General features: G+C 45.0%; 1 protein-coding gene across 5 annotated transcripts in view; it reads right to left on the bottom strand.

The window, feature by feature from the left end:
• Positions 1-14,740: 14,740 nt before the first annotated feature.
• The window catches only part of HNRNPLL (heterogeneous nuclear ribonucleoprotein L like), a 72,316-nt gene continuing 66,112 nt past the window's right edge, over positions 14,741-20,944 (bottom strand). For all 5 annotated transcript variants that reach the window (XM_049870243.1, XM_049870244.1, XM_049870245.1 and 2 more), the window contains one exon: positions 14,741-19,312. The gene's annotated coding sequence lies outside the window, so the exon portion shown is untranslated. The remainder of the gene's footprint in view (positions 19,313-20,944) is intronic.

The following is a 20,944-nucleotide window of genomic DNA, read 5'->3' as shown; positions in this document are numbered from 1 at the left end:
GGAGCCCTCAGGCACCATTCCCGGGAGCAGCGGTGGCAGGCTGGTACTAGCGTTCAGCCGCAGTTTCCTCAGAGAGAAGCAGCCAGCCACACAGCCTGCTCACACCTCCCGTACCAGAGAAGAAGGGCGCTCTCGGCAAAAGCTAAGTACTTGCGTGTATTTTACCACGCCCCCGCCCCCCACCCCTAAGCCAGCTTCAGAGGTTGATTTCCCTGGGCCTGAGATAGGCCCTGTTGAGCACCTAGTGCCATCTTCCCGGCCTTGGAGAAGGAATTAATTTGCAATTAAAGGAAAAGATAATTTGCCAGCTCCACTAACCGGGGGAGCTTAGGACAGAAGTGGCTCCTGTCCAGGCATAAATGATCCATAGACTTTGAGTACCTTTCCCCCCTGCATGGACCTGTGTGGGCCTATTTCAGGAGAAGAGGCCCTTGTTGGCAGACTCCAACCATTTCAGCTGTGCGGCAGAGAGGTGGGTATTTGATGTTTGACATTGCTTTGCCTATTATACAGGGCCCTCACCTACCCACATCAGGGGCCTAACAACTGGTGGCTCCACTCAGGTCACCCAGCCACCTGTGACAGGTGTCCAAAGATAACTGGTACCTCCCAGTCCTTACAACCAAAAACATTAGGTGCCCATGGTCCATCTGCAGAACCCACCCACCTGCACGCTCTAGGGAACAGAGACATGCTTTCCTCAGAGACACATGGGGGATGATTCTCAGCCCCCTGCCTTGTTCAGAGTGTGATCCCCTGCTGCAATCAGATACCGGTACCTACACCAATCACTCCTACCCCTCTAAGACTGTAGTACAGAGCCTGTACCACGCACTTGATGATCAGTTACCTGGACACATGAGCTGAATTCATACAAGAAAAGTGAATGGACTCCTAGACTGATATACCTGATAACAGCTCTAGCCAGCTGGGGACAGGACGTAAGAGATTCAAAGGCAAAAATAATCAAGCTTCTTAGCTCACTCAAGCAACCCATTTGGGCTTATCAAAACAAAACAAAGCAAGCAGCTAAGGCATAGTAAGCAAACATAAGATAAACTAATACAATAACTTACAGACAGCTCAGAGACAACAGTCAATATCAAGTCACATGAAGAAACAGACCATGATCACCTCAACAAGCTCTCAAAACAAAGAATCCAGGGATCTTCTAGATGAAAGTGCCTTCTTACCAGAGGCAGGATACAAAAGATTAATATACAGAACGCTTCAAGACATCAGGAAGGAAATGAGGCAATATGCAGAACAAGCCAAGGATCACACAGACAAAGCAATTGAGGAAATTAAAAAGATTATTCAGGAACATAATGGAAAATTTAATAAGCTGGAAAAATCCATAGACAGACAGCAATCAGAAATTCAGAAGATTAACAATAAAATTACAGAAGTAGACAACCTAATTCTGATATGACTACTAATGACCCAGACCCTTCAGGAATGAAGGTTTGGGTCACCCTACCAGGCAAGAACCACAGCCAGCTAAGGTGCTTGCTGAGGGCAAAGAGAATACAGAATGGGTGGTGGAAGAAAAAAAAAAAAAAATGAAGAAGATAGTTCTAAATACCAGTTACGGCCACGTGACCAGTTGCAGAAACAAGGGCTGTAATTGTTATGAGTATTTCTACTTTGTATGTGTGGATCAGAAATTTTTGTTTTCTTCCACATATAAAATATAAGATATAAACAGGGCTAGTGTGTTTTTGGTTGTACACATGTTAGTTGTATTATGTTAGGCACAAGTATGACTTTATAATTGTCTTTATTCAGAGATTATGTATGGTTTAATGAGATGTGTACATGTGACAAGGGTGGACCATGGTGGTTAAAATCATGTGTCAACTTGGCTGGGCCATGATTCTCAGTGTTTATATGTGATCACTCCCATGATGGGATCTGCTGTGTGTAGCCAATCAGTTAAAACCAGTTTCCTTGGGGGTGTGGCCTGCATTCAAATATAAGCAGATGTTCTGGCTTTTTTCTCACCTTGGGTCCTGTGGCTGCCTCCCATTCGTCTGACCTCCGGTTCTTGGAACTTGAGCTATCAACTTATCTGCTGATCTTGGGATTTGTCAATCTTCACAGCTTATGAGTGGAACCCTGCTCTCTGACCTGTCAATCTTGTGTTTGCCAACCCCTGAGCTGCATGAATCAGGAGAAGCCTTGCAGTCTTTCCTGCCAATCTTGGTATTCATCGATATTCACAGCCTGTGAGCAAGAGCCTTGCCTTCTGACCTGCCAATCTTGGATTCACCAGCTCCTGCAGCTTCGTGAATTGGGAGAAGCCTCTATACTAATCCACGGACTTGGCATGTTCCAGTCTGTATAATTGCATGAGCCATTTCTTTGATGTAAATCTCTCTCTACACATATTTATATGCTTTACTGGTTTTGCTTCTCTAGAGAACTCTGCCTAAGACAATGTCATTCCACAATTCATCTGGTCTACAATCATTAACATTTTGAGGCTGGATTCTCTAGAGAAGCAAAACCAGTGAAGTGTCTATATGTATATATAGATATAGAGAGAGAGAGAGAGGTTGAGAGAGAGAGAGAGATTTATAACAAGGAACTGGCACACACAGTTGTAGAGGATTGAAAGTCCCAAGCCTGTGGATCAGGCTGGAGGCTTCTTCCGACTCACATAGCTGCAGGGGCTGGCGAACACAAGACTGGCAGGCAAGAAATCCCAAGAACTGAAGGTCAAATGAATACGAGCCAGCTGCAGGATCCAGAGAGAACAAAAGCAAACCAGTCTTGCCAGAAAGCCTACCTATATTGGATGCAGGCCACACTCCCAAGGAAACTCCCTTTCAAGTGATCAGCTACTCACAGAGGACCCCATCATGGAGGTAATTACACTGTATCAGATCTCATCATGGAGGTGATTACATCATTATACCACTGCCAAAATACATCATAACTGCCAAACCACATCATAACTGCCAAACCACTGAGAGTCATGGCCCGGCCAAGCTGACACACAACCTTAATAATCACAGGTCCTGAGATAATAAGATACAAAGGAGTCCTTTGGGTAGGACCATGGCTAAAATCAGCCATGCTTTTAGGAGAAAGTGAGGTAAAGGGGCAGCCTGAGGACAAGTTTGGGAATTTCTGCCAAAGGAAAAGGGAGGGAGGAAGACATTGAAATAAGGATTATGGGGAGGTGTTGGGGTGCCTGACTTTGTGTACCACCATCTTGGTTATAAAAAAGGTTGCAGATTGCAAGAGAGAAGTAAAGGTGAGAGAAAAATAGTTCCTATGACCCCAAGGGGAAATCAGCAGAAACATTAATGACTTGGCTCCGACCAGCCATATGTGCCCTGTTTAATTCACCAGAGCCTCGTCTCTCCCTCATGTGCTGTCCCAGTTCTCTTCCTATACCCAGGAAGTCTTGCTTTCTGGGTAGGTCATTCCACAAGGAGGTTGGGTCACTTATTTCTGGGAGGATATGGTGCAGGTCCGTGGAGGGAGAAGGTAGATAGCTCAACCTCGGATAGAAATATGTGCCCTGAAATTCAAGATGCCTTTCACTAATTCCCACGGAGCCTGGTGTCCAGTAGCTGAGGACAAAATGGTAAATACATCACCTCTGTCTGCTCCTGTCCTGCTAGCAGTATCTAAGGAATGCTTTCTCCCTGGGGCAGCCTACTTGGGCCTAGAGGCCAGTTTTGTCGGTGGAAACCTTGCTTGGAAAGGAATATTTCCAATAGAGGCTCAAAAGATGCTTCTGGGTGAGCTCAGTGCTGTAGCAGAGCAATGCCCTCAAAAAGAGGGACTGGTTAAAGTGTTGGAAAACAGGATGGGTAAGGTTAGGAGACACAGAAGGCTGAGGACTACACTAATAGAGGCTTTTGGACATATCAATAAAGCAAATTTTCGTAGAGCTCTGCCCATGAGCCAGGCACTTGTAGTCTTCACCACAACCGGGCAAAGCATGGCTTGCTGTCCCTGTTACCACAGGTGCAGACACAGACTCTGACCCAAGTCACTTGCCCAAGGTCACCCAGTGGATAGTGGCAGAGCCAGGGTACCCACTGTCCAGGTGGCCCTCTAAGAGGGAAAAACAGTAGCATCTGTAATCAAGAAATGGTGATATGCAGGTATTTTGTATTTCTGCAGCATGAAAGCGTTATTGTTGTTTTTGTCGTTGTTGTTGTTAGGGGCCATCGAGTCAGTTCCGACTTATAGTGACCCTATGCACAACAGAACGAAACACTGCCTGGTCCTACGCCATTCTTATAATCGTTGTTATGCTTGAGCCCATTGTTGCAGCCACTGTGCCAATCCATCTCATTGAGGGTCTTCCTCTTTTACACTGACCATGTACTTTACCAAGCACGATGTCCTTCTCCAGGGGCTGATCCCTCCTGACAATGTACCCAAAGTATATAAGACACAGTCTTGCCATCCTTGCTTCTAAGGAGCGTTCTGGTGGTGCTTCTTCCAAGACAGATTTGTTTGTTCTTTTGGCAGTCCACGGTATATTCAATATTCTTTGCCAACACCACAATTCAAAGGCATCAATTCTTCTTTGGTCTTCCTTAAAAACCTTAGGTTAGACATAAGTAGGAAATAGATTCTCTCAAGAAGTTAAATAAATTCTTTTGGGGGATGATTCTGCAGTGTCACCCTGCCTTGAAGTGGGAGGATGCATGGTGAGGGGGCCCTTGCAATCCAGGGGCAGCCCAGACAAAGAGGCACGGGTGTGGGGCCTGCAAGTGGTTCTTGGGAGTAACAGAAGAGGGAAAGCCACACAATATTCCCACCCCTGCAAATATACACACACACAAGAATAGATTAATTGAAAATTGGGGGGCCTTTTTTACTTTAATACTCAAGGAGATGAGATTCTAGTGTATAGTGGCAGGTGGTGAGGTGGCTGTTTTAGGCTGTTAGGCTTGTCTGCCCCTCCAATATAAATGCCAGTGCTTATTCTGACTGTTGGAGAGAAGAAGGGGATATGGGGGCAGGGGGAGGAGGAGAAGCAGTGGTGTCTAAGCAGAGACCCCTCCAAGCCTAGGTGTCTACCTTCCATGGGCCGGCCAAGCAGGAAACACAAGGCTACTATGTGTCCCCATCTGTGGAGAGCTGGCTGGGTCCTCTTGCAGACTCAAGGACCCCCCACCCCATGAGTGCCAGCAAAGAATGGAATGATTAAAGCAAAACCAAATCCTAATCTTCACAGTCTCTTTGCCCATGGAGTTCAGCATCTGCAAGCAGCTCACCACCAAAAATGAGTTAACTGGAGAGGGGTTCTTTTAAGCCCGGGTCCTCTAAGATGGTCCCTGCCCATAGAGACTGAAGACAGCCTCCTCATTTCTGGAGCAGAGAGCTTTGCTTCCCAATTGCAGTGGGACAGTGTCAGATGCTTAGCATATGTCCTCTATGATGAGTCTTGTTTACAGGGTTTTCCAAACGCCTTCAGGAGCCCCCATTACCTCTATTCACAATGCTGTCCTTGCTTGGATGCACTTCTGTTTGCTTTCCGTCAGCCTAAATCCTATTCATCCTTCAAGGACTAAGTGAAGATACTTCCTTCTTGAAGCCTCCTGGGTCACCCAGCCCACAGAGCTCTCTCCCTCTGTGGAGGGAGAATTCTTTGCCTTCACTGTCTGAGCCACTCATTTGCTTTTTTCATGACCTCTACATGCATATCAAGCAGCACTGGTGGTGCAGTGATTAAGTGCTCTGCTGCTAACGAAAGGGTCACCAGTTCAACCCACCAGCCGCTCTGTGGAAGAAAAGATCTGGTGATCTGGTCCCATAAAGATTACAGCCTACAGGGCTGGGAACCATGGTCTCAGGGGACATCTAGGTCAATTGGTATAACATAGTTCATATACAAAATGTTCTATATCCCACTTTAGTGAGTAGCATCTGGGGTCTTAAAAGTTTGCAAGCAGCCATCTAAGATACATCTACTGGTCCCATCTCATCCGAGCAAAGGAGAATGAAGAAAACCAAAGACACAAAGGAAATATTAGTCTAAAGAACTAACTGACCACATGAACCCAGCATCCACCAGCCTGAGTCCAGAGAAACTAGATGGTACCCAGCTACCACCTCAACCACTCTGATAGGGATCACAATAGAGGGCCCCGGATGGAGTGGGAGAAAAATGTAGAACAAAATTCAAATTCACAAAAAAAGACCAGATTTACCGGCCTGACCAAGACTGGAGGACCCTGAGACTATAGTTCCCTGATACCCTGCTGACTCAGAACTGAAGCCACTCCTGAAGGTCACCCTTCAGTAAAGATCACACAGGTCTATAAAACAAACAATAACACATGAGAGGAGCATGCTTCTTAGTTCAACCATGTACATGAGACCAAATGAGCAACACCTGCCTAAAAGCAAAGAAAGCAGGCAGGAAGGGACAGGAAAACAGGCTGAATGGAAGTGGGGAACCCAAGATGGAGAAGGGGAGAGTGTTGACGCACTGCGGGGATTGCAACTAATGCCACAAAACACTTTGTTTATAAATTGTTGAATGAGAAGCTAATTTGATCTGTAAACTTTCACCTAAAGCACAATAAAAACAAAGAAAGAATAAAGATTGCAGCCTAGGAAACCCTCTGGAGCAGTTCTACTCTGTCCTACAGGGTCACTATGAGTTGGATCAACTCGATGGCATGCAACGCTTCTATACCAATGATCATGGAAATGGTCCAGAACTGGGCAACATTTCATTCTGTTGTACATAAGGTTGCTATGAGTCAGAGGTAACTCCATGGCCACTATCAGTAACAACCCCCCCTTCAAGGTTACTTGACTTTTTAAAGGCATTTGTCCAGATGATTATTTTTTTTTTTAATTTCACCCAGCCACAGCACTCTAGTGTGTACATAGACACTCAGTAGATGCTTTTTGTTTGACTAAGTCTGAATTACAAACAACTTCTTTAAAAAAAAATTTTTTTTTTAATTGGGCCTGCATTACATTTTCTAAACAATAAGTGTCCCAGCCTTCCATTATCCAAAATTGTTGTTAGTTACCTGGGTAATTCCAAGTGGATCAAAGATCTAAATGTATCGAACAACACGATGAACATTAGTGTCACTGAACTATACATGTGAAGATGTTGAAATGGCAAATATTTTGTCACCTATATATTTTTCAAGATTAAAAAAAATGCAAATGTAAAAATGAAACCATACAAATAATGAAGAAAAAAAATGGGTGGATTACTTGGTAACCTAGATGAGGCTAGAATTTTCCCTAATTATGGCTCATAAAATCCAGAAATAATAAGGAAAAAGATTAATAAGTTTGACTCCGTGATAATATAAAAACATCTTAAGCAAAATCAAAAGACAAATGAAAAGCTGGGGGAAATATTTGCAAATTATATCACAGACAAAAGGCTAATATCCTTAACAATGAAAGAATTTCTAAGAAGAAAAAGCCCAATAACCTGGTAGAAAAATGGTCAAAAGATATACACAGGCATTTCACATAAAAACAAAAGCAAATGAAGATATGTTCACCATTGCTTAAGATATGCAAAATTAAACTATAGTGACATACCATTTATTATCTTTCAGGTAGGCAAAAAAATCCCAAAGTTCCAAAATACACTCTGTTGGTGAGGCTCTGAGGAGATAGTCACTCTCCTACATTGTTGATAGGAATTCAAAATGTTACACAGTCTCTTTGGATGAGGATTTTGTAACATCTAGCAGAATTGCTTGTGCCTTTTCCCTTTGACCCAGCAATCACATTTCTAGGAGCCTATCCCAAACATAACTACCAAAGTTGTGAAATGACATGTGCTCCAGGTTATTCTTTGCTGGAGCACCATTTGTAATAGCAAAGACTGTAAACAACTCAAGTGTCCATCTATAAGGCGCTGGCTGAATAAATTACATAGCTGTGAAAAGGAGTAAGGATGGCCTCCAAAGCATACTGGTTTGTGAGGAATACAAGGTCAGAAGAGTACATATAGTATGCTACCTTTTTTGTTAGAACCAAAAAAAAAAAAACACCAAATCCATTGCCGTGGAGTCGGTTACGACTCACCTCAACCCCATGTGTTACTGAGTAGAACTGCTCCACAGGGTTTTTCTTTGCTGTAATCTTTATGGAAGCAGGTCACCAGTCGCTCACTTGGAAACCCTATGGGGTAGTTCTAGTCTGTCCTATAGGGTTGCTATGACTCAGAATCGACTCTATGGCACACAACAACAACATAAACAACAATGGAAGGATAAAGCAATAACTAATAAAAAATCATTATCTTTAGGCGGAGAAAGAGAATGATGAGTTCAGTGAGAAAGCGGGCAGGCATTTATATCTTATTTTATAATTTTGACTTTCAGCCATGTAAATATTTTATATAATTAAAAAACAAAATCCTATTTGGAAATGGCAACCCCTGTCAATCAAAACCAAACTGAAATAAATGAAACTAACAGTGTATCAAGTTGATTTCATAATCACATAAAGAAGAATTATTTCAAGTGACTTTAAAACACAGTATTTTGACTGAACATCCCTGATAGGATAGAGCCTAGAGACTGAGAGAATCACAAAGAAATCTTAAACCATATTCATCAGTCTTCCTAGTGATTCTACAAGACAAGCGACCCAGTTTCTTCAACAAATAGAATGAGCAAAATTTAAAATAAGATATTCTTGCATAGCTTAGGAAAGACTTAAGAGATCTACAACCAAATGTAACTATAAAAAGACTGTTTTGAAACAATCAGAGAAAACTGAACTCTAGCATGAGATGATATTAATAAATTATTAATTTTATTGATAAAAGTATGGTGGTTGCTTTTTAATCATTTCTCAGAGGTTTTTTCCCCATTTAGTTATTTCTAACTTTATTTTGGGACTATATGAAGAAGAACGGGGCATCAGGATTGGAAGAAGACTCATTAACAACCTGCATTTTGCAGGTAACAAACACAACCTCGCTTGCTAAAATTGAAGAGGACTTGAAGCACTTCCTAATGGAGATCAAAGACCATAGCCTTCAGTATGGATTACACCTCAAAATAAAGAGAAAAAAAAAATCCTCACAACTGGACCAATAAGCAACATCATGATAAATGGAGAAAAGATTGAAGTCGTCAAGGATTTCATTTTACTTGGATCCACAACCAATACCCATGGAAGCAGCAGTCAAGAAATCAAAAGACACGTTGCATTGGGCAAATCTGCGCAAAAGACCTCTTTAAAGTGTTGAAAAGCAAAGATGTCACCTTGAAGACTAAGGTGCACCTGACCCAAGCCATGGTGTTTTCATTCGCCTCTGATGAAAGTGAGAGCTGGACGATGAATAAGGAAGACGGAAGAAGAATTGATGCTTTTGAATTGCAGTGGTGGAGAATAATATTGAATATACCATGGACTGCCAAAAGAATGAACTAATCTGCCTTGGAAGAAGTACAACCAGGATGCTCCTTAGAAGCAAGGATGGTGAGACTATGTCTCACATACTTTCACTATGTTGTCTGGAGGGATCAGTCCCTGGAGAAGTACATCATGCTGGTAAAGCAGAGGGTCAGGGAGAAAGAGGAAGACCCTCAATGACATGGGTCAAGTGGCTGCAACAATGGGCTTAAGCATAACAATGATTGCGAGGATGGCACAAGACCCGGCAGTGTTTTCTTCTGCTATACATATCATTGCTATGAGTCAGAACCGACTTGATGGCACCTAACAACAAGAACTTTATTTTGAGATCTTTTTTAAATGAGGTTTCCAGACATCTGGACGACAGAATCTCAGTGGTAACACATTCCCAGGGCTCGGTGACACTGAGTCCCATACTGAACACCTAAATCAAGGGTGAATTTTCCAGAAGGTGCAAGTGAGGAACTAGCACCTTTAAAGGGAGTGAATTTATAACAAGTATTCCATTTGATCAAGTTGATTAAAGTGGAAACATTTTCTTGGCATGTAAAATTACACCTAATCTGAGGCTGAGAGCACAGGCTATGGGGCCTGGTTGCCAGGTTTGAATTCTGGCTCTGGTGCTTCTACTGTGTGTCCTTGGGCCAGTTGCTTAGCCTCCCTGTACCTCGTTTTCTCTGTCTACAAAAGGAGAATGATGATAAGACTTACACTCTTCAGTAAAGTGTTTAGAATTATTTTTCTACCTTCTGAGAGTGAACATGTTAGTGGGGAAAGATAACATAACAGATCATTGTTACACCCCTCCACTCCTCCCCCAGTGGTGTGCCCTTGGAGACTGGACTCCACTTTGGCTGACGCCAGATGGTGGCCTTTAGGCTGTGAGGAGTGGAGAAGCCCAAGGCTGCCCTGAGGGTAAACCAGACCAGATGTCAAGATGACCTCTGACCTGCTTCCTCCAGGAAGACCTCCCTCATCCCTCTGCCCAGATTCAGTGCCTTCCTTTGCCTTTCTCCTACTGTGGATTACTGCCACCCAAGGGAGCACCCATTGCATTATACTGAAATTCCTATGTTTTTATCTCCCCTACAGGTCTGCACACAGTAAGCATAGGGCTTTGCCTTGCTGTCTTCTGTGACCTGTTGGACAGTACCTGGCACCCAGTAGGCCTTTGCTAACCACTTGTTAAACTGAACTGAACAGGATCACCCAGTGGAAGGTCCATATGTAAGGGGTCCACACAGAGGACCTCTTGTCTGAGCAGAGAGGAACAGATTGAAGGGGGGTGGGGAGCCACAAGCAAATGGCCAATCTGAACTGCTACTTGGGATCCATCTTGCCCATCAAAAGTTAAACCCACCTCATCAAGAACATGCTTGCCTGGGGGCAGAGCCGACATGGTGCTATAGACAGAAGTACCACACTGTCCGTCAAATAGACAAAAGACGGTCTTTTAAACAAATGTTGCTGGTGAAACTGGATGTCCACCTGCAAAAAAATGAAACAGGACCCGTACCTCACACCGTACACAAAAACTAATTCAAAATGGAGCAAAGGCCTAAATACAAAACCAAAAAACTATAAAAATCATACAAGAAAAAATGGGATCAATGCTAGAGGCCCTAATACATGGCATTAACATGATACAAACCATAACTAACAACACACAAACTTCAGAAGATAAGCTAGATAACTGGGATCTTCTAAAAATTCAACAAACACGCTCATCGGAAGCGTTCACCAAAGGAGTAAAAAGAGAACCTACAGGCTGGGAAAACATTTTTGGCTATGACAAATCTGACGAAGGTCTAACCTCTAAAATCTATAGGAAAATCCAACACCCCTAGAACAAAAAGATAAAAAATCCAATTAAAGAATGCACAAAGGTAATGAAGAGACACTTCACCAACGAAGACATTCAAGCAGCTAACAGACACATGAGGAAATGCTCACTATCACTAGCCGTTAGAGAAATGCAAATCAAAACGACAATGAGACACCATCTCACCCCCAGCATTACTGGCATGAATCCAACAAACAGAAAATAACAAGAGTTGGAGAAGCTGCAAGGAGATGGAAACTCTTATGCACCGCTCATGGAAATGCAAAATGGTACAACCATTCTGGAAAACCATATGGCACTTCCTTAGAAAAATAGAACTAGAAATACCATATGATGCAGCAATCCCACTCCTAGGAAGCTATCCTAGAGAATTAAGAGTCGTCACAAAGATAGACATATGCACACCCATGTTCGTTGCAGCATTGTTCACAATAGCAAAAAGATGGGAACAACCTAGATGCCCATCAACAGATGAATGGATAAAAACACTATGGTACATACACAGAATGGAGTACTATGCAAAGATAAAGAACAATGATGAATCTGCAAAGCATCTCACAACTTGGTTGAATCTGGAGGGCATTATGCTGAGTGAAATAAGTCAATCCATGAAAAGGCAAATATCGTATGAGGCCACTACTATAAAAACTCATGAAAAGGTTTATACACAAAAAAACAATGTCTGACAGCTCCGAGGGAGGGGAGAGGTGCGGATGGAAAAATACTAAATAGACATAGTTAAGCAGTAACTCTGGTGAAGGGTAAAACCAAAACCAAACCCAGTGCCATTGAGTCGATTCCGACTCATAGTGACACTGGTGGCGTAGTGGTTAAGTGCTGTGGCTGCTAACCAAGAGGTCAGCAGTTCGAATCTGCCAGGCGCCCCTTGGAAACTCTATGGTGCAGTTCTACTCCGTCCTATAGGGTCACTGTGGTGAAGGGTAAGACAGTACAGAATATTGGGGAAGCCAGCAGGACTGGTCCAAAATAAGGTCATGGAAGCTCCATAGACACATCCAAACTGCCTGAGGGATGCAATTACTGGGCTGAGGGCTGAGGGGACCGTGGTGTTGGGGAACATCTAGCTCAGTTGGTATAATATAGTTTATAAAGAAAATGTTCTACATTCTACTTTGGCGAGTACTGTCTGGGGTCTTAAAAGCCTGTGAGTGGCCATCTAAGGCACTCCACTAGTCTCACCCCATCTGGAGCAAGAAAGAATGAAGAAAATCAAAGACACAAGGGAAAGATTTGTCTAAAGGACTAATGGACCACACCTACCACAGCCTCCACCAGAGTGAGTCCAGTACAACTAGATGGTGCCTGGCTACCATCGCTGACTGCTCTGATAGGAATCACAATAGAGGACCCTGAACAGAGCTGGAGAAAAATGTGGAACAAAATTCTAACTCACAAAAAAAGACCAGACTTACTGACCTGACAGAGACTGGAGAAACCCTGAGAATATGGTCCCTGGACATCCTTATAGCTCGGTAATGAAGTCATTCCTAAGGTTCACCCTTCAGCCAAAGATTAGACAGGCCCATAAAACAAAACAAGACTAAAGGGGCACACCAGCCCAGGGGCAAGTACTAGAAGGCAGGAGGGGACAGGAAAGCTGGTAATAAAGAACCCAACGTTAAGAAGGGAAAGTAATGTCATAAAACAATATGCGTACTGCTTAGTGAGAAGCTAGTTTGTTCTGTAAACCTTCATCTAAAGTACAATAAAAATAAATAAATAAATAAAACATTCTTGCCTAATCACACTCAGTGTGTGTCCCTTACTTTGCACCACAAGCATTTACTGATCACCCCCCCCCCCAAATCAAATACACTCCTCCCTCAAAAAACTTCAGACTGGTAGAAGGGATGAGCCAAAAAACTTCAGACAGGTACAAAAATAATTCTAAACAGTTTATTGAAGAATCTCAACAACTTGGGGGAGAGAGGTAAAAACATGAATTGTGGTCCAATAATTGCCCCTAACTAGTCCAGTTTGATTCCCTCCTCCCACCCCCAACAGCAGAACCCTTAATCCCATCTTTGCCACATCCATAGCTTTCCAGTCACCTTCACTTATTTCAGATTGAAGACTCAGTCCTATTCATTTTAAAATTTCAAGTTTCCTCACCTCCCCTTCAGCCCATGCAGGCTGGATCCATGTGTGAATCTAGCTTAGACTTGGTCTTCCCTTACCCGTCTCCCCCTCTCTTCTGTAGGGTAACCCCTCCAGGAGGCACTGAGGCAGGAAGAAGGGAGCGGCAAAGAACGGGTGTCTCCTTACTTAGTGGGGTGAGGTTGCTATCCCCTCCTTGGTTTTAGCCGCTTGTTATCTATGTCCCTGTGAGGCTGGGTGAGGACCCCCTCCCTCCCTCAAAGCTCCCCTAGGGCACTCTGCCCTTGTATAAGTGCAGCCCTGCTTCTAGCACATTGCCAGGTGGTGGCATGGATGCATCACCACCACCACCCCCAACCCCATGCATCTCTTCTTTGCTTCCTTCACTGTTGTGGCCACAGCATCGTCTTCTCTCACCCACCCTCCATGGTCAACTTCAGGGCTTAACTGCTTGCACAGACCCATTTTCCACCCCTCAGGAGCTGAGAACTCAAGGCAGCAGCTCTGAACCCTCTCCGGCAGGATCCTCCCCCACCACGCCCCTCCCATTCTCTTACTCCTGCTCCACACCCCACGGCAGCAAGTCCAAGGGCCAAGCAAACAACCACTGGGGAGAACAATGCCAGCAAACACCTCTAATTTTTTTCTTATGATTCTCTTAGACCCTGTATTGGGGCTACAGTAACAAAGTACTACAAACTTGATGCTCATCAGACCAGAAAGAAGAGGACAGGAGGGAGGTGGGGGGAATCACTGTTTCACAGCTTGACCAAGGTAAATGATGCCACTAAGAAATACACAAGAGAAAAGGACTTTTTTGGTAAAAGATAAGACATGTAATTTTGTACCACCAAAAAAAAAATGTGTGCGGTTACATATGTATGTATATATGCATATATGTGTATGGGCATATATATGTACATGCGTATACACATATAGATGTATCTGTATCAAAACCAAAAAAACCAAACCCTTTGCTGTTGAGTAGATTCCAACTTATAGCAACCCTATAGGACAGAGTAGAACTGCCCCATAGGGTTTTCAAGGAGTGTCTGGTGGATTTGAACTGACAACTTTTGGTAAGCAATCAAGCTCTTAACCACTGTGCCACCAGGGCTCCAGATGTATCTAAATGGACAGGTATGTGTGTAAACTACATAGATGGCATAGTTGTGGATACTTCTTGGACATAACCAAATATCTCACAAGTTTAGTTTCCTGGGTTCGAAGGCACAGGACCATAGTCCTGCGGGACAACTTTGTCAATTGGCATAATTTAGTTCATAAAGTTTATGTTCTGCGTTCTAGTTTGGTGAGTAGGGTCTGGGGTCTTAAAAACTTGCAGGCGGCCATCTAGGATACAACTATTGGTCTCTACTCATCCAGAGCAAAAAAGAAAAAGGAAACCAAAGATTCAAAGAAGAAACTAGTCTGCAGGACTAATAGTCTACATGAACCACAGCCCCACCTACCCAGAGACTAAAAGAACTTGATGGTGCCCAGCTACCTCTACCAACCCTAGTGATCAGGGCTACCAATAAATGGATCTGGATAGAATGGGAAAAAAATGTGGACTAGAACTCAAATTCTTAAAAGAAATCCATACGTAACTGAACCCCTTGAGACTGGAGGACTTCCTAAGACTATCACCCTGAGATACTCTTTAAACCTTGAACCAAAACTAGTCCCTGAGGTTGCCTTTTAGCTAAATAACTGAATAATTTGTGTAGAAATTGTTAAATGGGAACCTAATTGCTGTGTAAAGTCTCACCAAAAACACAATTAAAAAAATGTTTTTTTAGATGGGGGGAGGCAGGATGGGGAATATCCCCTCTGTTCATTCCTTCTAAGGCTCTGAGAAAGAATCTGTTCATGCTTCTTTCCTAACTTCTGGTGATGACTGGAATCCTTGGAATTCATCAGCTCGTAGATCACTCCAATCTTCGCCTCTGTCTTCACATGGCTGTCTTCCCTGTTTGCGGGTGTCTGTGTCTCCTCTCATCTTTTATAGGACAACACTCATATTGGATTAGGACACATCCTATTCCAGTTTGACCACATGTTAACTGATAACATCTTCAAAGACCCAGTTTCCAAACAAGGTCACAATCACACATACCAGGAGTTAGGACTTCAACATATCTTTTGGCAGCACACAATTCAATCCATAGTAGCTCCCCTACCTCCTTCTTTGGCTTTAGGGAGGGGAGTGAACAGCCTTTCTCCCTAAAAGCAATTCAGCCTCCCCCTTTCGAATCCTCTTCTTACTTCCGATTGGTAGGGAGAGGGCTTGGATAGGGGGTTGTGGGATCAGCCCAGACTCCTCTTTGTAAGCCTTGTTTGGAGATAGCTGGCCCCAACTTTGAGGAGCTTACTGGTGAATCTCTGAATTGAGAACATGGATAACTTAGCACCTTTGGTCCTTACTTGTAAACCCTAGCTCAAACTAGTAGTGTCACAGGCGCTCCAAGGAGGGAGAGATCTCTTTGAATAGTAGGGAATGGGGAAAACTTTTTGAACGTGGGAATATTTGAACTAGGCCTTAAGGAGAGGTCAGATTTGACAAAGAAGAGTGAGAAGCAGGAGGCAGCAAAGGGCATCTAGACAGCAAAGGCAATAGCCCAGAAACAAGAAGTTGCAGGACTTTTAAGCATTTCATGTTGTGTTGGCTTAGCCTGAGCTCAGTCTGTCCCCTGATGCTTTGAACCTGTTACCATCAAAAGAACTCCTACTCACAGAGACCCTATAGGACACAGTAGACCTGCTCCATAGGGTTTCCAAAGTTGTAATCCTTATGGAAGCAGACTGCCACGTCTTTCTCCTGTGGAGTGGCTGGTGGGTGAACTGCCAACCTTTCAGTTAGCAGCCTAGCTCTTAACTCTGTTGGAAGGCCCATGTTCCCTCCAAAAGCTCTAGGGAAGAATGCTTCCTTGCCTCTTCCAGCTTCTGGTGGTTGCAGGAAGTCCTTGACATTCCCGGGCTTGTGGCTACCTAACTCCAGTCTCTGCCTCTGTCTTCACATGGCCACTTTCCTCTGGGTGTGTCTGTGTCCAAATTTCCCTCTTCTTATAAGGATATCAGCCATTGAATTAGGGCCCACTCTAATCCAGTACGATCTCATCTTAATTTGATTATATCGACAAAGACCCTATTTCCAAATAAGGTCACATTCACAGGTTCTGGGTGGACGTGAGTTTTGGGGGGACACTATCGAACCCAGTACAAGGGGTGAAGGCAGCAGTGCAGCATTCTCAGGACCAATATTTGGGCTAGCGCAGGCACAGTAAGCTGAGACGACTGGAGATGACTGCGCTGGCAAGGAGCCATCGGCCTTGAAAACAGGGTACAGGCATGGCTTAAGCTTTCTTTTGCCTCGGGACATAAAACTAACAAAATTCTTCCGCAGCTGATCACATTTCTCTGTGGGCTTCATGCAGAAGTGCCCACATTTCTCTTTGTGCTTAGACTGCCCCACACAGCTAATTCTAACTTGAATGGCACAGTCCAAAATGCACCGGGTTTCTATCTGACCAGCCTATCCTGAGTGCCCGCCATTGCACAGTTCAATCACAGCACACTGTTGTTGGCTGCTGCCGAATCGGTCACCAACTCATGGTGATCCCATGCACAATGGAGTGAAATGCCACCTGGTCCTTCGCCATCCCCATGATTGGTTTCAGATCAGACCACTGTGACCCAATAGGGTTTTCACTGGTTGATTTTCAGAAGTAGATCTCCAGGCCTTTCTTCCTAATCTGTCTTAATCTATTAGTCTAGAAGCTCTGCTGGAACCTATTCAGCAGCATAGCAACATGCAAGCCTCCACTGACAGACATGTGGTGACGGCTCAGGAGTGCAGTGGCCAGGAATCAAACCCGGGTCTCCTGCATGGAAGGCAAGAACTCTACTACTGAGCCACCACTGTCTCCTCAATCATAGTATAAGGAGGCCTAGAGGAAGAAAACAGAGGGGCCGGCCACTCACTGGCCATGTGACTTTGACAAGTCACTTACTCTCTGAGCCTCAAATTTATCATCAGAAACACAGGAGTGAGTCAGACCTGCCCTAACACAGGATCAGAGGAGGGAAGTGATGTGTGTGAAAGTGCCTACGAAAGTGGCAACGGCACACAAAGTAAGAAGCAATGGTGATGACGTGTAGCTTTATACACTGAACGCAGCATTTCAGTTCTTGTCCAGAGCCGGAGAGTCTAAGTGCGTGAGGATACAGAGAGGGCTAACACTCCACTGTGGGACATAAATAATACTGCCAGCTTAAAATAAACAGCACCCCGGTGTTTTGGGTCCTCCTTTTCTCTATTTCTATGGCATCTATCACCATGGTATCAAGATACTCAAGAAACACATTAAGTTTAAAGCAGAGCCATATGTGGGAAGACACACTCCTCTCCTGAAGCTGATCTCCTGGAGCTGAGCTTGGGGGAGGAGTGACAAGGTGGAATCGACTCCCCAGATGACAGAATCCTGCGATTGCATGTAGAAGAGAAGCTAGCACCAAACATCTATCAAATACCCACAGGGCGGAGCACCTTTTTAGCTGCCTGGGGATTCACAGTAATGATTTCCCAGTTCTAGTCCTCAAGGACTTAGAGCCTCAAAGGCAATAGCTGACTCCAAACATACGCCTAGCACAAGGACATTAGATTATAAGAGGGCTTGTCCTTGCCAAAGGTGGATACACACACAGACGTGAGCTCATTTCTGGAAAAACAGGCTCAACCCAGAAGCAAACTCTGCCTCACAAATACCAGGGAGCATCCGGAATAAATGCATAAAAGCTGTCACTGCCGAGGTGGTTTAAGGGGAGGGGAGGGTCTGTGGAAGACCCACAGAATGGCGCAGACAGTAAACAGGCGAAGCTTGTTCTAAATCTAGAGATGAGTCTTGTATCTCATCACCGAAAGCCCTTGCCTTGTCCAGTGGTTTCCTCTTGACTCTAAACCGAAGTGGCTTTTCCAGTATTGGGGTCAGCTCCAACATAGCTAATTTGTCCCTATAGTTCATAAGCCCTAACCCAATTCACTCACTATCTGAGAGACTTACATACCCACCCAAAGGGGCTGGCATGAGTCTTCAGGGGCCCTCCTGGGTTGCTCATTTCTCCATAGAGGGCACCATCCTCCAGCCCAGCACCCAAGAATCCCCTCATTGGCAGTATCGGTGGGGCCGCCCACCTGCTGCCCACCCAGGTCTTCCCTGCTCTGGTCTCCACCTCAAATTCGAGAAATGTTCCTCCTCCTTAACAGACTAACAGGACTTAACAGACTAACATACCTCACTCCTCTGGTAGGACTCGCCTCTTCATGGAGGGGTGTGGCCTTAAAGTACAACACCAGCATTCAAGAAGTAAACAAGAACTTTGGACCACCACATTTGTGTTCCTCGCAAGCCTAAGAGGGCTGTTGTGAGGGAAAATAAGTTTATAGGAAGTATTTCCAGCTTTAATACTTTCCAGAAAGAAGTGAGAATATAAAGAAATATGCATAAACCCATTGCTGTCAAGCCAATTCCAACTCATAGCAACCCTATAGGACTGAGTAGAACTGCCCCATAGAGTTTCCGAGGAGTGGCTGCTGGTTAGCAGCCGGGTTCTTAGCCACAATACCTATATATACATAAATGCGTGAATTTTAAGTTGTTGTTAGGTGCCGTCCAGTTGATTCCAACTCATAGCAACCTTAGGCACAACTGAACAAAACACTGCTCAGGCCTGCACTATCCTCAAGATTCTTGTTATGCTTGAGCCAATTGTTGCAGCCATCGTGTCAATCCATCTTGTTGAGGGTTTTCCTCTTTTTCAGTGACCTTCCACTTTACCAAGCACGATGTCCTTCTCCAGGGACTGGTTCCTCCTGATAACATGTCCAAATTAAGTTAGACGAAGTCTTGCAATTCTTGCTTCTAAGGAGCATTCCGGCTGTACTTCTTCCAAGACAACACCCTGAAATATAAAGATAACACAACCTTGCTTGCTGAAAGTGAAGAGGACTTGAAGCACTTATGATGACAATCAAGGACTGTAGCCTTCAGTATGGATTGCATCTCAGCAAAAAGAAAACAAAAATCCTCACAACCAGACCAATAGGCAACATCACGACAAACAGAAAAGATTAAAGTTGTCAAAAAAAAAAAAAAAAAAAAACCCATTGCCATTGAGTCGATTCCGACTCATAACGACCCTATATGACAGGGTAGAACTGCCCCATAGAGCTTCCAAGGAGCGCCTGGTGGACTTGAACTGCCGACCTTTTGGTTAGCAGCCATGGCACTTAACCACTACCCACCAGGGTTTCCCTGAAGTCGTCAAGGACATCATTTTACTTAGATCCAGTCAACGCCCATAGATGCGGCAGTCAAGGAATCAGACAACATGTTGTATTGGGCAAATATGTTGCAAAAAGACCTCTGTAAAGTGTTGAAAAGCAAGGATGCCACTTTGAGGACTAAGGTGCACCTGATCGAAGCCTTAGTATTTTCAACTGCTTTGTATGCACGTGAAAGCTGGACGGTGAATGAGGAAGACTGAAGAATTGATGCCTTTGAATTACGGTGTTGGCAAAGAATACTGAATATGCTGTGGACTGCCAGAAGAACGAACAAACGTGTCTTGAAAGAATTTTAAGCACTACTGAAAATGTTAAAGGGCTTCTGTTACAGTGAAAGTCCTGAGGCAAAGCCACTCCATTCTGAACTTAATTCCCACTTCCTTAAAGGTGCAGCAAGGAGGCTTGAAGTGAGACTTGCCTCCAGGCTCAGAAGGCGCGGGAGCTGTGTGGCCGGGGGAGGCCGTGCCCTGCTCGGCCCCTGGGGGTAGCCCCCACTCCTGTCCTCTTCTCCCGCACCCCAGCTCCCTCTTATGATGCCTGCTGGGGTGGGTGTGGGGGGCATGGCGGAGGACCCGGGCAGCTCCAGGGAAAGGCAAAAGGCCCACCTGCCCTGGGCTTGTAACTGCGAGGACTCAGGGCATCCCGTCTGCTCCGGCCCTGTGGGAGAACCAGGCTCGGGGGCCGAGGGCGGCACGGATGCTACCAGTGCCCGGGGCCCACTGTAGCCAGGGCGTCGGGGAGGGCGCAGGGCCGTCACTGTCCTGGCTGCGGGTCCCACCTGAGACCCGCGCGCACCTTCTCAGGGTCCCGCTCCAGGGGTCCTGGCCAGTAGGTGGCGCCGCACGACCGTCAGCGCGCCGGGCGTAGGCGGCCGGGGCGTTCGTTTAGGGGACCGGAGACCCGGGAAAGCCGGTCCCTTGAACAAACCAGCACAGCCTCGTACTCGGGAGCTCCGGTACCACCGCACGGTGATTAAAACGCTCGGCCCTAAGGTCAAGGTGCGTCCTGGTGCCTCAGTGGTTAAAGCGCTCGGCTGCTAACCGAAGGGCTGGCGGTTCGAACCCACCAGTCACTCCACGGGACAAGGATGTGGCAGTCTGTTTCCATAAAGATTAAACCACGTGCCGTCGAGTCGATTCCGATTCATAGCGACCCTATAGGACACTTGGAAACCCTGTGGGGCAGTTGTACTCTGTCCTAGAGTGTCGCTATGAGTCGGAATCAACTCCCCCGCAATGGGTTTTGCT

Source organism: Elephas maximus, chromosome 26, assembly GCF_024166365.1.
Source record: "Elephas maximus indicus isolate mEleMax1 chromosome 26, mEleMax1 primary haplotype, whole genome shotgun sequence".
Lineage (NCBI taxonomy): Eukaryota > Metazoa > Chordata > Mammalia > Proboscidea > Elephantidae > Elephas > Elephas maximus.
This window is presented reverse-complemented; position numbering and strand designations above follow the sequence as displayed.